Source organism: Amblyomma americanum, chromosome 4 (assembly GCF_052857255.1).
Source record: "Amblyomma americanum isolate KBUSLIRL-KWMA chromosome 4, ASM5285725v1, whole genome shotgun sequence".
Lineage (NCBI taxonomy): Eukaryota > Metazoa > Arthropoda > Arachnida > Ixodida > Ixodidae > Amblyomma > Amblyomma americanum.
In genome coordinates this window covers 51051154-51066570 of record NC_135500.1, presented here as the reverse complement: position 1 = coordinate 51066570, position 15417 = coordinate 51051154, and the positions used below count along the sequence as shown (strand labels likewise).

At 50.1% G+C, this 15417-nt stretch overlaps 1 protein-coding gene across 1 annotated transcript in view; it reads left to right on the top strand.

Moving 5' to 3' along the window:
• LOC144129490 (uncharacterized) overlaps nucleotides 1-15417 on the top strand; it is an 84796-nt gene that overhangs the window by 49912 nt on the left and 19467 nt on the right. The gene's annotated exons all lie outside the window — the stretch shown is intronic.

Sequence of the window (15417 nt, the reverse complement as noted above, 5' to 3'; positions counted from 1 at the left end):
GAATGGTGGTTGACGGTCTGTCAGCACTGGTCAGTCAGCACTGCTGCTTTTGTGGTCGTTTGTTAGAGCATGCCTTAAAACGACTGTAAGAGGCGCCTTGTGGGTACTGGTGTCTTGCTTGGGCCTTACTGTCCCTTATGTTTATTCCATTGGCATCAGTCTTGTGACTGAAATATTACAGTTCAGCGACTCAAGACTGACACTTGGACTTTTTCAGATAGAATTTCATCTTTGCAAGTCACTGCAGCACCATTAGTAGTCTATCTCGGTGTTCTACATCTGTTGCACCACTCAGAAGAATGATTCACAAGGCAGCCATCATGCTTCCTTTGTGCGCTGCAGGTAAGCAGCGACGTAGAGGTTGCCTTTGTAGGTGACGTTCGGCAGCATTGCGTCGAGCGTGGTCATGGCCTCTCTTCCGTGGATGAGCCAAAATGGTGTAATCTTCCTGGTCTCCGGCACGGCGCTGTTATGTGCGAAAACGACGTATGGAAGAATGGCATCCCACATCTAGCGTTCGATGTCGAACATACACGGCAAGATTGTCATTGGAAGCACAAGAAACATACACTCGCCAAAGAAAAATATTTAACACATGACGTTTCGAGACCCGTACGGGTCCCTTGTTCACACTGAGGATGGGCGGAATGGGCCGCTACTTATAAGCGGACTTGACTGCACAGAATGTCATTGATTGCTTTGCGTAAGCATCCCTTTAACGCCTTAGTTTTTGGATGATACGCAGTCATCCTCCGGTGGCTTGTTTCGCTATGCTTTAGGATTACTTGGGTGAGCTCAGCAATAAAAGTTGTTCTTCTATCCGTAGTGCGAATTTTGCGGCTACCGTGGCGAAGTAAGATTACTTCAAGGAAGAATTTGGAAACTTCTGCTGTGCTACGACGGGGCAGGACTTTCACTTCCGCTTAGCACGTCAAGCACTCGGTTGCTTATATTATCCAGTTGTCATCGGATATCAACGTAGAAAAGAGTGCAAATGGTTCCATGCCGGCCTGATGAAAACGTCTCCCTGGTGACTGAATTGCTGTGGAAGTTCTGTAGGCCTCGTTGACGACGTTTTGCGGCACTGACAGTCACAAATATTCTTCACATAGTGTGCGACGTCAGTGGACAGACGGGACCAGTAATATTTGTCCTGAACTCGGCGGAGAGTACGAGTAAAGTCGATATGGGCAGTTGTTGGCTTGTCTTGTGAAGTCTGTAGAATTGCTTCACACATGTTCACAGGGTCGACACGAAGGCAGGCGGCCTCTTGCTACTGAAGTTTTCCTTCACAACGACGCTGTTGTGAAGACAAAAGGAGGCTAATTCACGTTCGACAACTCTGAGGTGTGGTGAGGAGGACTCTTCTACTAAGTACTCGAATGAACGCTGCAGCTCAAATTCTGAGTGATGGCGCTGCGCGAAGGAGCTGGCGCTTATCGGTCCTAAAAAGCTTCCTCATCGTGCTCTTCAGGCGGCTTGTCGACAGGAGATCACGATAGGCAGCATGCGTCCAAACTTGTAGACTTGTAGTCCAGACTTGTCGAACTCCTAGAGGTGCAAGTTCCAACTAGCGACGCTGCCAAGGGAGTTCTTTAAGCTTGCAAGTAAGCAGAGTGTATGGCGATCACTGACAACGTCAATTATTCTTCTGTACAGACACGAGAAGAATTTTGATGTAGTCCAGATGATGGCTAGACATTCCTCGGTCTTCAAATATTTAGCCTCCGTCTTTTACGTGGAAACGCTAGCGTATATGATTACTTTCCCCAGCCGGTCACTTTTCATAAGGAGGACGACGCCCAGGTCATGTTGCTTGCGTTGGTATAAATATCAGTCCCTGTGTTTTTGTCAAAGTGCCCGAGGACCGGATGGGGACAGTACATAACGCTAAAGCGCATTGGAGGCTTTTGCTTGCGACGCTTCCCATGCAAATGACTTCTCTCCTAGCGAGCCGTTCAAGGTGGGCTGCGCACTATGACTGGAGCTAGACCTCCAGGCAGGGCATCCATGGGCCATGCAGGGGCTTGCACTTTTGGCAGGACTTATCTAGTAGGGGCAGAAAGTGGGGCTCTACGCGGTGTAATCGACGGCTGTCTGTATTTCACTGGCATGAGGTCATATGGAGCCGAACGAAGAGGGCTTGGCATCACGACCCATAGTGGGCGTCCGGAACATAAACGACTACTCCACACCTCCGCCATACGGCAGCACAGCTACCAGGAAGGTGCCAGAAGGTTTCCATACGAAACTCGTTATTTAACTGACTCGCAGCCGCAAATAAATGAACAGTTCGGAGGCGGTGATAACATCAAGCGTACCAGGTGGTCATCGAAGAACAGAGCCTCCAACTGCTCTCAACCACGCTCAATTTGAACCTAACGAAGAACTTTCGAGTTAAGGTGTGTTAATCGTCTATGACAATCTCTAACAACGTATAATCAATAGCGCCTGGCTAAAAACATTCCAGATAAGTTGTAGCACTTGTTCAGAGCAGGTGAGCACTTGCACGTCGTCTTTTTGCCTGCTTGGTTCGGTGTGCGGTCCAAATGAAATGTATCACTGCTGATCACTGTGCAAGAGGCACTTGGGTTGACATCAAAATTCACGTCTTTTTTATCTACAGTCATTACCACAATTATTTTGCGGGCGTTGAACTCACTTCCAACAGTGAAGATCGTGGAGCGTTTAAACTTTATGCTCGTCGTTATCTTCTGACTGAGGTCCTTTAGCTGTTCCCAGTTAGTTGCTTCGCTGTTAGCCCTGGCCGCTCTCTGCTTCGAAATGCAGGCATTATCAATGTCGCGCTTCTTCGCCAGTAATGGCACGTTGTCGTCTGGAATATGCATGTTTTTGGACTTCAGATATCACCACAGTGCCAACATCGTTGCCTCTGCTTCGTCCAGGTCTTGCCACCACATCCAGCGCCTCTGCTAGTTGCTTCGTTGATGTCTGCATGCTCGGTTCTCCTCATTTGACTCTGCTGCACGGCACCTCCTGCTGAATGGCAAAATCCAAAGCCTTGGAGGACATCATTTTGTATTTATTTATTTATTTATTTATTTATTTATTTATTTATTTATTTATTCGAGCAATGCTTCGCCACTGCAGGCAGTACAGGTGGAGAACTCATAAAAATAAGCATCATATTTGACCCAAATAAAGAAACTAATTACAAAAAGCGCGGCAAAAATCATCATTAGAAACAATGGATACAATCACCTACTGAAGGTCATTCCACTCTCGTATTGATCTAGCAAAAAATGAGGCACTGCGCGAGGTTCTCCTCACGACCCTGTCACGGAGCATCACGTCTAGCGGGAACAACGACGGGTTCGCAGCTGTAGTTGCAGCAGCTGTAGTTGTCGACGTAGTCCCTGCTGTGGTTGGCGCTCGCTGAGTCCCGAAGTTACAGCTAGAAGCCTATTTGCGTAGCACAACCACGTATTCACTGCGAAATTCACCAGGAAACTACTCACGGCGTTCAAACATAGCGCTACAGTAAATCTCAAATGGGGCGCGGGTGAAAGTGCGTCTGAAGCGTCTATACCATGTCGCTGTAGTTCATTTAGTCTGGCGTTTTTGGCTGCACAAGTCGTAAGCAAGCCGCGAAAACGCGCTGCACTGACATAACAAGGAAGCCCCATTGCTTTAATGGGTTGGTCACGTCATTTGCTTTGAAAAAAAAAAACATGAGACGGCCATACCCTGGTCCAGAAAGCACGTGTCAAACCGCTGAACGTCCATCTGCCCCGAATTGAAAGTCTGAGACGGCCATGTTCATGTTGTTTTTGCTGCTGCATGCTTCGTCCGCAGAGTCGAGTCGTTAGCGCCGCCAAAATGTTAAATCAGTTGCGGTATGCAAAAAGAGATCTGTGAGACGCTCTACTGATAAAGTCCCGCGTTTATTCTTCGACTGAAACACTACGCTTGCTCGCGTGCATCTGCTTCACTGCAGCTCACACGCTCAGCTTCTTCGGGCTACGCTGATGATGACGGCGTCTACATTGTCTTGGACGCTATACCGAAAATCCAAAATGGCTTCTGTAGGGAAATGCAAAGGCTTGGTATTTCATGGCGATAAGCATTTGTACAGACTGTGTTAAAAAATGCCTGTGGTTTAGCTCTGGTTCAACCTAGAGTGACACAATAGATCCATCTTGGCGAGTGGAACTTACTCAGTCGAATTGCAAAGTCATTCTTTCGCCACTCCGTTTGGCTGGGCGCTCCTTCTTCATCTTCGTCTCACTTGACACGGCGCATGCGCACAGTTGGTGCAGCTCGGGTTTTGCCGGCGCGCCGTGCTGCCGGCAGCAGCAGCTGCGCACCACGTGACCAACCACGTGACGAGGGATGGCCATGGTGGCCACGCTGAAGTCTCAAAGAGGTGACGTAGTGTAGCTATCGCTGAAAAAAAAACAGATACCACTGTGTAACGCGAGATTCAGCTACATGTGTTGAGCTATGTTTATATAGCGATATACTGAGGAAACAAATTTGAGATAGACATGCATATATGTTAATATAGCGATATACTGAGGCAACAAATTTGAGACAGACATGCATATAAGTAGAGTTATACAGCACTCATTTTGGTTTCCTACACATAATCGTTCTTCGCCCAGCAACCTCTCCAGTTCACTGCTCCCGGCGCGCGCCGCTACCGCCGTTGAATCTCGCCCCAGGCGACGCGTTTCCTAGCAGCCACCGCAAATGAAGCGTGCCACATTTTATCACTGGCATCAAGGGGGCAAGATTGACGTTATGGAGTGCCCTAACTGTGGCTGTATGTGTCGTGCTGACCTGTACAGCCTAGTTTGGCATTGTTCAGAGTTCCGCAAGGAACTCGAAGACCTCGTCGCCAAGCATGGGTTTCCCACTAATGGCGAGGAATTTAGTGCATTGACCAGAGCCAGAGCGAACGGCATCTGGGAAGATATTAGAAAATATGCTAAGTGGCCTCCACAAAGCGATCGAAACCGTGGCTATACCACCCTTGCCGTCCCTTCATGTATCAGTACACCCGTACTTTTCACTTCCTTAACAGCCCAATTCCCCAACAAACGGCCTTGAGCCTCCCTTTCTAAATAAACAGCTCATTCATTCATTCTCCGCTCTCGCTATACTCTCAATCCCCCTTTAAATGCAACCATCCTACGGGTTCTTCCCGCTGCAACCGCTCCCTGTTTGCGCATTCCTCTGCTTTCATTAAGTCCTCTTTCCACAATAACCATCTTCTGGGTTCTTCCCATGGCAACCACTCTCCGGTTGCACCATATCTTCCCCATTCAACGGTAGCCACCCCCGGATCTTCCAGTGGCTGCCATCTGAAATGAAATTAGTTGTTGGGGAAAGGAAATGGCGCAGTCTGTCTCACATCTCGGCGGACACCTGAAACTCGCCATAAGGGATGGGATAAAAGAGGGAGAGAAAGAATAAACGAAGGAAGAGGTGCCGTAATGGAGGGCTCCGGAATAATTTCGATCCACGTGGGGATCTTGAACTTGCACTGACATCGCACATCACACGGGCGCCTTTGCGTTTCGCCTCCTTCAAGATAGCTGCCACCGTGGTCGGGTTCGAACCCGGGTACTCCGGATCAGTAGCCCCCGATTCGTATTCCTCTCCTCTCGTCATATCCTCCTCCTTCCAAGGTCACGCCCTCCTCTGCCTTCATGTGTCTACTGTACCTCTGGTTGCGCGGAGTACCACTGCTACTGCTACTACTACCACGAAGACGCTAAACCCAGGAAACACGCCTAACAGATGTCACTTCGACAAGAGCATGCAGTACACGACCCGTCAAAAGATTCCGTGCTACCCGTGCTTTGCACAAGTTTCGTGCCTACCAATGTTGCGCCTGTCTCCCGAAAGGAATCTTTGATGCTCAAAGCTACGGCAAAACAACGCAAAATCTACTAGGCAATTATCAAAGATGCTGCGAATTTCGGAGCTATACACTGCCTCTCTATATGCTTCTCATTGATGTGGCGCAGCTAACCATACACCTACCACTGAAATGCAGAGCACCTATGAGATTCGTCACAGAAAGACACGCAAAGCCGCATTGATTGCCTTAAAACTGTTGCTCAAACTCCCGCGTGACACTATCGTATTCGCAAGCGCGTATTTCTTGATCCATGTGGCGTTGTAGCATGTGGTCGGCATCACTAGCCCCACTGGACGATCCTCTCGCCGTTGGCGCTTTCTTTTCTACTCACGGACGTTTCGCTCGGAATCGCAATGTTGTTATAGCCACCACTAGTATTCGCGGTGGCTCCGATCAGGTGCTGCCTCGGCCAACTCATCTTCTGTGCCACCACAGCGACCTAGCGCTCATGAGTCACTTAGCACCGCTGTACGTGGCACGCGCACGCGCTGACGCCGTTGGTCACGTCACACGCTCACGTCACGTCACTATGTGGACGTCTTCACTGTTTACACTCAATTACTGAGTTGCGTCTGACTTCGCAATAATATTTAGCCCTGTAAAAAGTACCTCTTCCTGGAAGTTGCTCGGGAGGAGATTTACCAGTTTTACGAGTCGAGCCATCCACGTCGCGCCGGCCAATGAACCCCGCCTCAGAGGGCGTGTCTGTTTTACGGGAGCTGTTGACGTCTATTTTATCGTGATGGCTCTCTCAGCAGTGCTAAGCTTCCAGGCCACGACAACGTATATTCATTACAACCGTCAGCTAGATTGCGCCCGCTTATGGACAGCGGCCTCTAATTCCAATCACCTCCATTTAGCGCTGTCGTGCGCTAGGCGTTGCAATCATCTTCAATTAAAGTTCCTAATTTTTACTCCCCCATCTGACAGTCTGTTACGCTTTGTCTCAAAGATCCACTCTCACCGCAAAAGACTATCGGCTATCTGCTCTCATCAGCTGCGAAAATCCCAAAGAAGCAAATATCCTGCCCTTGGGTTCATTATCGACTCCACTATATTCTGTAATCATTGTTGCTTATGTCATCTGCGGCCATCATCATCCTAACTACATCCACTACAGGACCAAAGCCTCTCCGATCTCTCTTTAATAAATCATTTCGTGTGCCAGCTGTGATTTCTTTCTGCACCCCTTGCTATATGCTTGCGTTCTCATGGAATCAATTCGGTAACCCTAAGGGGACATCGAATATCTTGTTTTTGCATTACATGTCTTGTCCATACCTACTATTTTATTTCACTTAGCATATGCATGTCAAACATTCTTGGACGAAAATTTTGAAAATTGGAAAATTGTAATATACTGTTATCAAAATATTGAAGAGAATGGTCCGTTCTTCTGATACCTAGCAAAATCTTTCTTTTAAAGTGTTTCCATCGATGTCATCAAACAGCTAAGACTGTCATAGGAAACCGTTTGGGAACGCTTTTGACAGTAGCAAAAACGTCAATAGAGAAAAAAATGCAAGACTTCCGTCGGGTGATCTGGGGATATATTGATTGCTATAGTGAAATCTTCCATAATATGAAAAAATCGCGTTCATACACGGCTTCCCCGCTGGAAGAAGCTTTTGTTCACAATTTTTCGTTATGAATTAGCTCTTGTTTTTTCCATAACCCATTCTTCTGTCTCCCTGTCTCCTAACGTTGCACCTATCATTTTCCTTTCCATAACTGGCTGCACTCTCTTCAAACTAATTTCAATCCTTTTCGTCAGCCACCACGTCTGTGTCCTGTAAGTATGCACTGGCAAGGCGCAGCTGTTGTATTTCCGTTCCTGCCTGCACGTTTTATGTCAGCGCACGTTGAAGACCCTAGGTACTCCAAAATAGCTCGCAGCTCTCTACTACAGCGTCACTCATATTGTCACGGGTGGTACAGCTCGGTTGGATACGTCAAAGTAGGTGACTGCAGCGGACGCCAGTAGCAGTCCCAAAAGCGGAGCATTCGCAGCCAGACACTTCGGCTTCTTTTTCTAAGGCCAGCTCACGCGCGCATTCCGCGCTCTCGTGGTTCTAGTAGAACGACGAGGATGAGTAGCCCTCGCTGCGGTTTGCGCAGACATGCTCTGCTGCTGATTTACAAAATGTATATCCGGCCAATCTTGGAATTCGGTTGCGTTTTGTTTTCTGGAGCAGCTGCATACAAAATGCGCCCACTTCTGCTCTTAGAGCGAGAAGCTCTGCGCCTGTGTTTGGGCCTCCCTAAATACGTGGCAAACAATGTTTTGTATCTGGAAGCGCGGGTGCCGTCTCTTACTGCAAGGTTTCGCCTTTTGACAGTACAAACGTTTTTAAAGTTTTGCGACTCGGACCAGCATGCATCCGCGTTGATCTTCCTAAGGCAGCGAGCGGAGTTCTTGGGTGTCGGATGGTCTCGCCTTCAAACTCCCCAAATCTGTTTCGTTGAATCTTTGCTGGGCCCACTGAATGTGCGAATACCTGAAATTGTTCCGGTGCGGTCCATCCCTGCAAATGTGTCTATCATCTACGATGATATTTATCCACGTAATGCAAAATTACTGCCTTTCTCATGGTTAAATGGTATGTTGCAGGATTATTTGTCGACCTTCAGCTCACATGTTGCAATTGCGACTGATGGCTCGGTGTGTGCAGAAAAGGCAGGTGTAGGTATTTACTCCCAGTCCCTTGACTGGTCTTTTTCTCTCCGTCTCCAAGATTTCACTCCTATCTATCTGGCTGAGTTTCTAGCAGTGGTTCTCGCTTTGCGAAAGGTACCAATTTCTTTATCAGCAGTAATAATAATTACGGACTCGTTATCTTTATGCACTTCCCTCTCGGCGTCCACTGAATCGCAGCTCTTTCGCATTCTAAAATTCCTGATCCCTCCACACATCACATTAATTCGATTTCTTTGGGTTCCTGGGCACAGGGGTCTTCTATTAAATGAATCATCTGATGCTTTAGCGAAGGCAGCCCTGAGTGGACCGATTGTTGACCCGCTTCCAAAAACTGCTTACATCACGGCGGCACGCTTCCGACGGTACACCGTAATGAACGAACTGGGCGCATCAGCGCTTACTTCCTTGGACGACTTCCAGCACCTACTGTTCCCATGGAGAAGCTCAGTCTGGCGATCGCGCAATCTTGAAGTTTCCTTCGCGAGGCTTCGCTGCCGAGTACCGCAACTAAATTTTTACCTATACAGGCCTGGTCTGGCGATCTCCCCATTGTGTCCGTATTGTGCGGAGCCGGAAACAATAGAGCACTTTCTTCTTTTTTTGCCGTCGTTACTCATCGATTAGGAGGCGACTATTAGAAGTTCCAATACAGAATCTCAGTTTGCGCCTGTCTTCTGTGGTTGTTCTGTCTCTTGGCGCTTCTATGATTGGCCATACCAATGGGAATGTTTGCTCTGCCGTTCAAAATTATCTACTGGAATCAAAACGTCTACCTTCATGATCTTTCGTCCTGCCCCTCCCATTATCAGCTTCTGTATTTCGGTTTTTACAACCACTTATAGTAATCCCTACCCCTTCTTTGCCTAAATTTTAGTTTGTATGCCCCCTAACCTCTTGCAACCTCCTCGGCTACGAAAACTGTGCGATCCAAATTTTGGTAGGTCATCCCATGCTTGCCACATGCAACTGGTCATTTAAATAGCCACCGCCTGGTTATGGCCAATCCCCCTTGTGGGTATGTGCCATTGTGTGAGGTTAACAACAACAACAACCCCAGCAAAAAGAAGCATCGTCCCGATGCTGGGAGTGAGTGGAGAGGTCGGAAGGACTGAACGGGGTTAGTGGACGAGGCTACCGATCGTGATAAGGCTTCAGGCGGACCACGTGAACCACTTCAGGGCACGGGGACCGTCGGGACTTCTGAAATTCATCGGGAATGACCTCGTAGTTGAGGTCGCCCAATGACCTGACCACGCGGTATGGTCCGAAGTAGCGATGGAGGAGTTTTTCGCTCAGTCCTCGTCGCCGAATGGGGAACCACACCCACACACGGTCGCCAGGCGCATAATCGACGTCGTGACGGCGCCGATTGTAGCGATCTGCATCTCGAAGTTGTTGGTCCTGAATTCGAACTTTGGCCAGTTGGCGAGCAGCTTCGGCGCGTTCCAGGAACGTGCAGGTATCAGTGTGAAGGCTAGAGTCGTCCAGATGTGGTAACATTGCGTCGAGCATCGTCGTCACTGCACGGCCGTAGACGAGTTGGAATGCGGACATCTGCGTTGTTTCTTGCATGGCCGTATTGTAGGCGAAGGTGACATAAGGAAGCACTTCGTCCCACGTTTTATGTTCAATATCGACGTACATGGAAATCATGTCAGAAAGGGTTCGGTTCAGTATTTCAGTCAACCCGTTCGTTTGAGGGTGGTACGACGTTGTTCGGCGGTGGTCGGTATGACTGTAAACTAAGATCTCCTGCAGCAGCTCACCCATGAACGCAGGGCCTCTGTCAGTGATCAGCACTTCAGGTGCCCCATGGCGGAGTATGATCTGATGCACGAAGAACTTAGCGACTTCTAAAGCGGTGCCGCTGGGTAGAGCTGACGTTTCTGCATAGCGGGTAAGGTAGTCCGTCGCGACAATTATCCATTTCTTGCCAGAGTTCGAACGTGGGAACGGACCCAGCATGTCCATTCCTATTCGTTCGAAGGGCCTTGTGGGTGGTCTAATGGGCATCAAGAACCCAGCTTGTTTGGTTGACGGTACCTTGCGACGCTGACAGGCTCGGCACGTTCTGACGTAGTGAGTGACATCAGCACGGAGACGAGGCCAGTAGTAATTCTCTTGGATTCGGGCTAGCGTACGGGCTATGCCCAAATGTCCAGATGTGGGTTCGTCATGGGAGGCTTGGAGGATTTCATTGCGCAGGCTAGGCGGTACGACGATTAGGTATTGCGTATTGTTTGGAGCGAAATTTTTCTTGACCAGAAGACCATTGCGGATGCATAAAGATGGCAACACGCGCCTGAAAGCGCGTGGGGCGGTCGTGTTGCTGCCGTTGAGAAATTCCATTACGTCTCGAAGTTCGAGGTCGGCGCATTGTTGGTCAGCGAGGCAGGAGGCGCTGAGAGCAGTCAGTAAGATGTCGTCATCATTACAGGCGTCGGTAGAAGGATCTACTGGGGCGCGGGACAGACAATCGGTGTCAGAGTGCTTGCGCCTGGATTTGTACACGATAGTCATGTCTTATTCCTGGAGCCGCAGACTCCATCGGACGAGGCGAGCGGACGGGTCTTTAAGGCTTGCGAGCCAGCATAAGGCATGATGATCGGTCACCACCTTAAAATTTTTGCCGTAAGGGTACGGTCGGAATTTCGAAGTGGCCCATACAATGGCAAGTCATTGTTTCTCGGTAGCGGAATAGTTTGATTCGGCTGGTGACAAACATCGACTTGCGTAAGCGATGACCCGTTCTTGACCTGCTTGGATCTCGACCAGGACAGCACCTAAGCCGATGTTGCTGGCATCATTATGGAGCTCCGTGTCGGCGTTTACGTCGAAGTGAGCCAGAACGGGAGGCGCCTGCAGGAGGCTTTGAAGGCTGCGGAATGCATTTTCTTGCGCTGCTTCCCATGTGAAAGGTGTGTCCGACCTTGTTAGGCGCGTCAGCGGCTCGGCAAGGCGAGCAAAATCATTCACGAAGCGACGGTAATACGCGCACAATCCAAGAAAACGGCGGACAGCTTTCAGGTCTTGCGGCGGCGGAAAATGGGCAATAGCTGTTGTTTTTTCAGGATCAGGCTGAACACCGGCTTGATTCACAACGTGCCCTAAGAACTTCAGCTCTGTATACGCAAAGTGGCATTTCTCATTTTTGAGCGTGAGTCCAGAAGACCTTATTGCTTGTAGGACCAATTCGAGGCGGTGAAGATGCTCCTGGAAAGTCGGGGCGAAGACGACAACATCGTCAAGATAGACGAGACACGTCTGCCATTTTAAATCGGCAAGGACGGTATCCATGAGGCGTTGGAAAGTTGCCGGTGCAGAGCACAGTCCAAAGGGCATGGCCGTAAATTCATAGAGGCCATCTGGAGTAATAAAAGCTGTTTTTTCACGGTCCCGCTCATCGACCTCAATTTGCCAGTAACCTGACTTGAGGTCCATCGAAGAAAAGTATTTAGCGCTACAAAGGCGATCCAGAGCGTCGTCGATCCGGGGGAGAGGATCGACATCCTTTTTGGTGATTTTGTTTAAGCGACGGTAGTCTACACAGAACCGCAATGTTCCGTCTTTCTTCTTCACAAGGACCACTGGCGCTGCTCAGGGACTCCGGGAAGGACGAATTACGTCGTCGCGGAGCATTTCCTTGACTTGGCGGCCAATAGCGTCGCGTTCAGCAGGAGACACTCGGTAGGGGGACTGTCGGAGAGGGTGCACGTTATCGTCCGTAATAATGCGATGCTTCGCTAGGTGAGTTCGTCCAACACACGATGATACCGAGAAGATGTCGGCGTAGCTAGAAGAAGAGCTTTAACTTGTTGTTGCTGCGTCGGGGAGAGTGCTGGATTGACGTCGAACGTGAAACCAGTGACTGGGCTCTGCTCTTGCGACAACGACATTGTGGAAATACTGGGTGTGCTGCTGACATGGGCGATGGCATCAACGTGAGCCACAACGGTTCCCACGTTCAGATGTTGGTGTGCACCACCGAAATTGGTTATCAGCACTCCTGTTTCTCCGTCGACGAGATTAACGACTCCTCTGGCGACAGCAAGGCTCCTGGCAAAAAGCAAGATCTGGTTGCCTTCCGCGACGCCTTCGAAATTCCGCAGTCTTGGCGCCGACAGAAACCATAATACTCGAACGAGGTGGGATGGTGACGTGGTCATCCAGGATGCAAAGTGCGGTCGGATGGTCTGGATCTCTGTGTATTGCGTTCTCTGTGGAGAAACACACGGCCTTTGACTGGAGGTCGATGACCGCTCAATTCTCGGTCAAGAAATCCATCCCGAGAATGACGTCACGTGAACAATGTTCGAGTATAACGAACGTTGCCAGGTAGGTTGCGCCTTGAATTGCTACTCTTGATGTGCAAGTCCCGGCCGGTGTAACTAAGTGACCCCCGGCTGTACGAATCTGTGGGCCCATCCACGGAGTGGTGACCTTTTTCAGAGTGGCGGCGAAATTTCCACTGAGGATAGAGTAATCCGCCCCTGTGTCGACGAGTGCAGTGACGTCTGTTCCGTCGAGGGAAATGCTCAGGTTTGCTGTCGTAGACGGCGTGTGAGCGGTAAGGCGCGGTGTTCGGTCACGGCTGCGGTGCGGCGCGGGTTCATTTTGATACGTCAGGTGGCATTCCCGTCAAGTCGGCGTTTCACGGTGTTGGACGGCATTCGGTCGTGGCATCGGGTGGCCACCTAGTTGCGGCGTAGGAGGGTCTGTTACATTTCGTCGGTGAGCAACCTCCCCCTCAAAGGTTGCTGCTTTTAGTTTTCCTGGCGGGGGCTTGGCGACCTTCCCCGAGGAAAGTCACCGTAAGACCGACGACGTGGGGATGGCGACCTGCGGGTCCCACCGGCAGATTCGGCCAGATAATCGTTGATTTCTCTGGGTCGCTGCCCAGGCTGCGGACGTGGTGCATCTGCAAGGAACCCCGGCAGGCCCATCTGACGATACCTGCAGTTGCGGTACAGGTGGCCTGGCTCACCGCAGTGATAGCAGAGAGGACGGTAGTTGGGAGTGCGCCAGATGTCACTTTTACGGGGATACGATGGAGCAGGACGAGCAGGTGGTGGCGGCCGAAAAGAGGCCGGGGTTTCCTGAAGACGAGTCGGCGGCGGTTGTGCGCGACGAGCAACAGCGGCGTATGTCATTTGCGGTGGGGCTGTGGACGGCTGAAAGGGAGCTGGTGTTGTAAGCGCCTGTTGCACCTCTTCCCGAATAACCTCGGATAGAGCAGTAACTGTTGGCGCAGGCGGCGTAGCCGGGAACAGCTTCTGGAGCTCCTCGCGAACGATAGCTCGTACGGTTTCGCGAAGCATGTGGGTGTTACTGATGTCCGTGGTTGCCGCAGTCATGGCCAAAGGTTGACGCTCGTATTGCCGCAACCGCATATCGAGTGTCTTTTCCATGGTGGTTGCCTCCGACAGAAACTCTGCGACCGTGCTCGGTGGATTGCGAACCAGTCCGGCAAAGATTTGCTCCTTGACACCTCGCATAAGGTACCGGAGTTTCTTCTGCTCTGTCATGTCCGGGTCAGCTCGACGAAATAACTTTGCCATCTCTTCGAAGTATACCAGTATGCTTTCATTTGGTAGCTGGGTTCGGGACTGAAGGAGCAGATCGGCCCGTTCTCTTCGAATCACCGTGGTGAAATCCTTCAGGAACTGGTCTTTAAATACGTTCCACGTCGTTATGGACGACTCCCGGTTCTCGAACCACGTACGAGCTGCGCCCTCCAGCGAAAAGAACACGTGTTGAAGCTTGGAGTCTTCCGCCCATCTGTTGTACCGGGCCACGCGTTCAAATTTCTCCAGCCAGTCTTCCGGGTCTTCGCCTGGAGAACCTTGGAAGATCGGTGGCTCCCGAGGCTGCTGCAGCACAACAGAAGGTGAACTAATCGTCGTCTGCATGCCTATTTCGGGCTGGACGGTCGTCGACGATGGCGCTGAACGAACCGCTTGGGTTGAGCGAGACTCCAGAAGCCCAAACTCGGGTTGAAGGCCTTGGAGCCGGCGGCTGCCGTGGTGTACAGGCGTCACCTCGATGGCAGATGACCCTCGAGGACTTGAATCCCTGCTTGCTGGGTGAGTCCGAGGCATGGAATGCGTTACCCAGCGCCCTCCACCAGATGTCACGGGTGGTTCGGTTGGATACGTCAAAGTAGGTGACTGCAGCGGACGCCAGTAGCAGTCCCAAAAGCAGAGCATTCGCAGCCAGACACTTCGGCTTCTTTTTCTAAGGCCAGCTCGCGCGCGCATTCCGCGCTCTCGTGGTTCTAGTAGAACGACGACGATGAATGGGCGGTGTCAATATTCCATGTGTCGCTTTGGGACGTGAAACCTGGCCTGTAGATTCAAATTTTTTTACGCAGCTTCCTGGACGGCATTTGCCGCGATTTCAGTGTGTGTTGTGTGCTGATTTGTTGCCTAAAACCTGTGTTGCTTACGCCTGCACTCATCTCCCCATTTCTAGCTTTGGCAGTAACTTATGACCGCCTTGTGTGTACGAAAACAGCCAACGCTGAGGGAGATTCAAGAAATACCTACAGAATTAGACAAACATGTAGCGAAAAGCCTGTGAATCGTAATATTTGAAGCAAAATGTCCCACTCGTATTGCTTTCTGCACAACTCAAGAAAGCAAAAAAGGCATCTGAGTTGCTCACATTATTGTCCTGAAGCAAAATTTCCTGCATGCCGCACTTGTAAGTCATCAGTGAGCTTAACTAGACGAAATGAGTCTGCGAGATACCTAATGCTGTGCATTTTTTTAGGGTAATAAACATAGGAAATGCCAGCTGTTTAAAAGAACCATCCGAAGAATATCTGTGG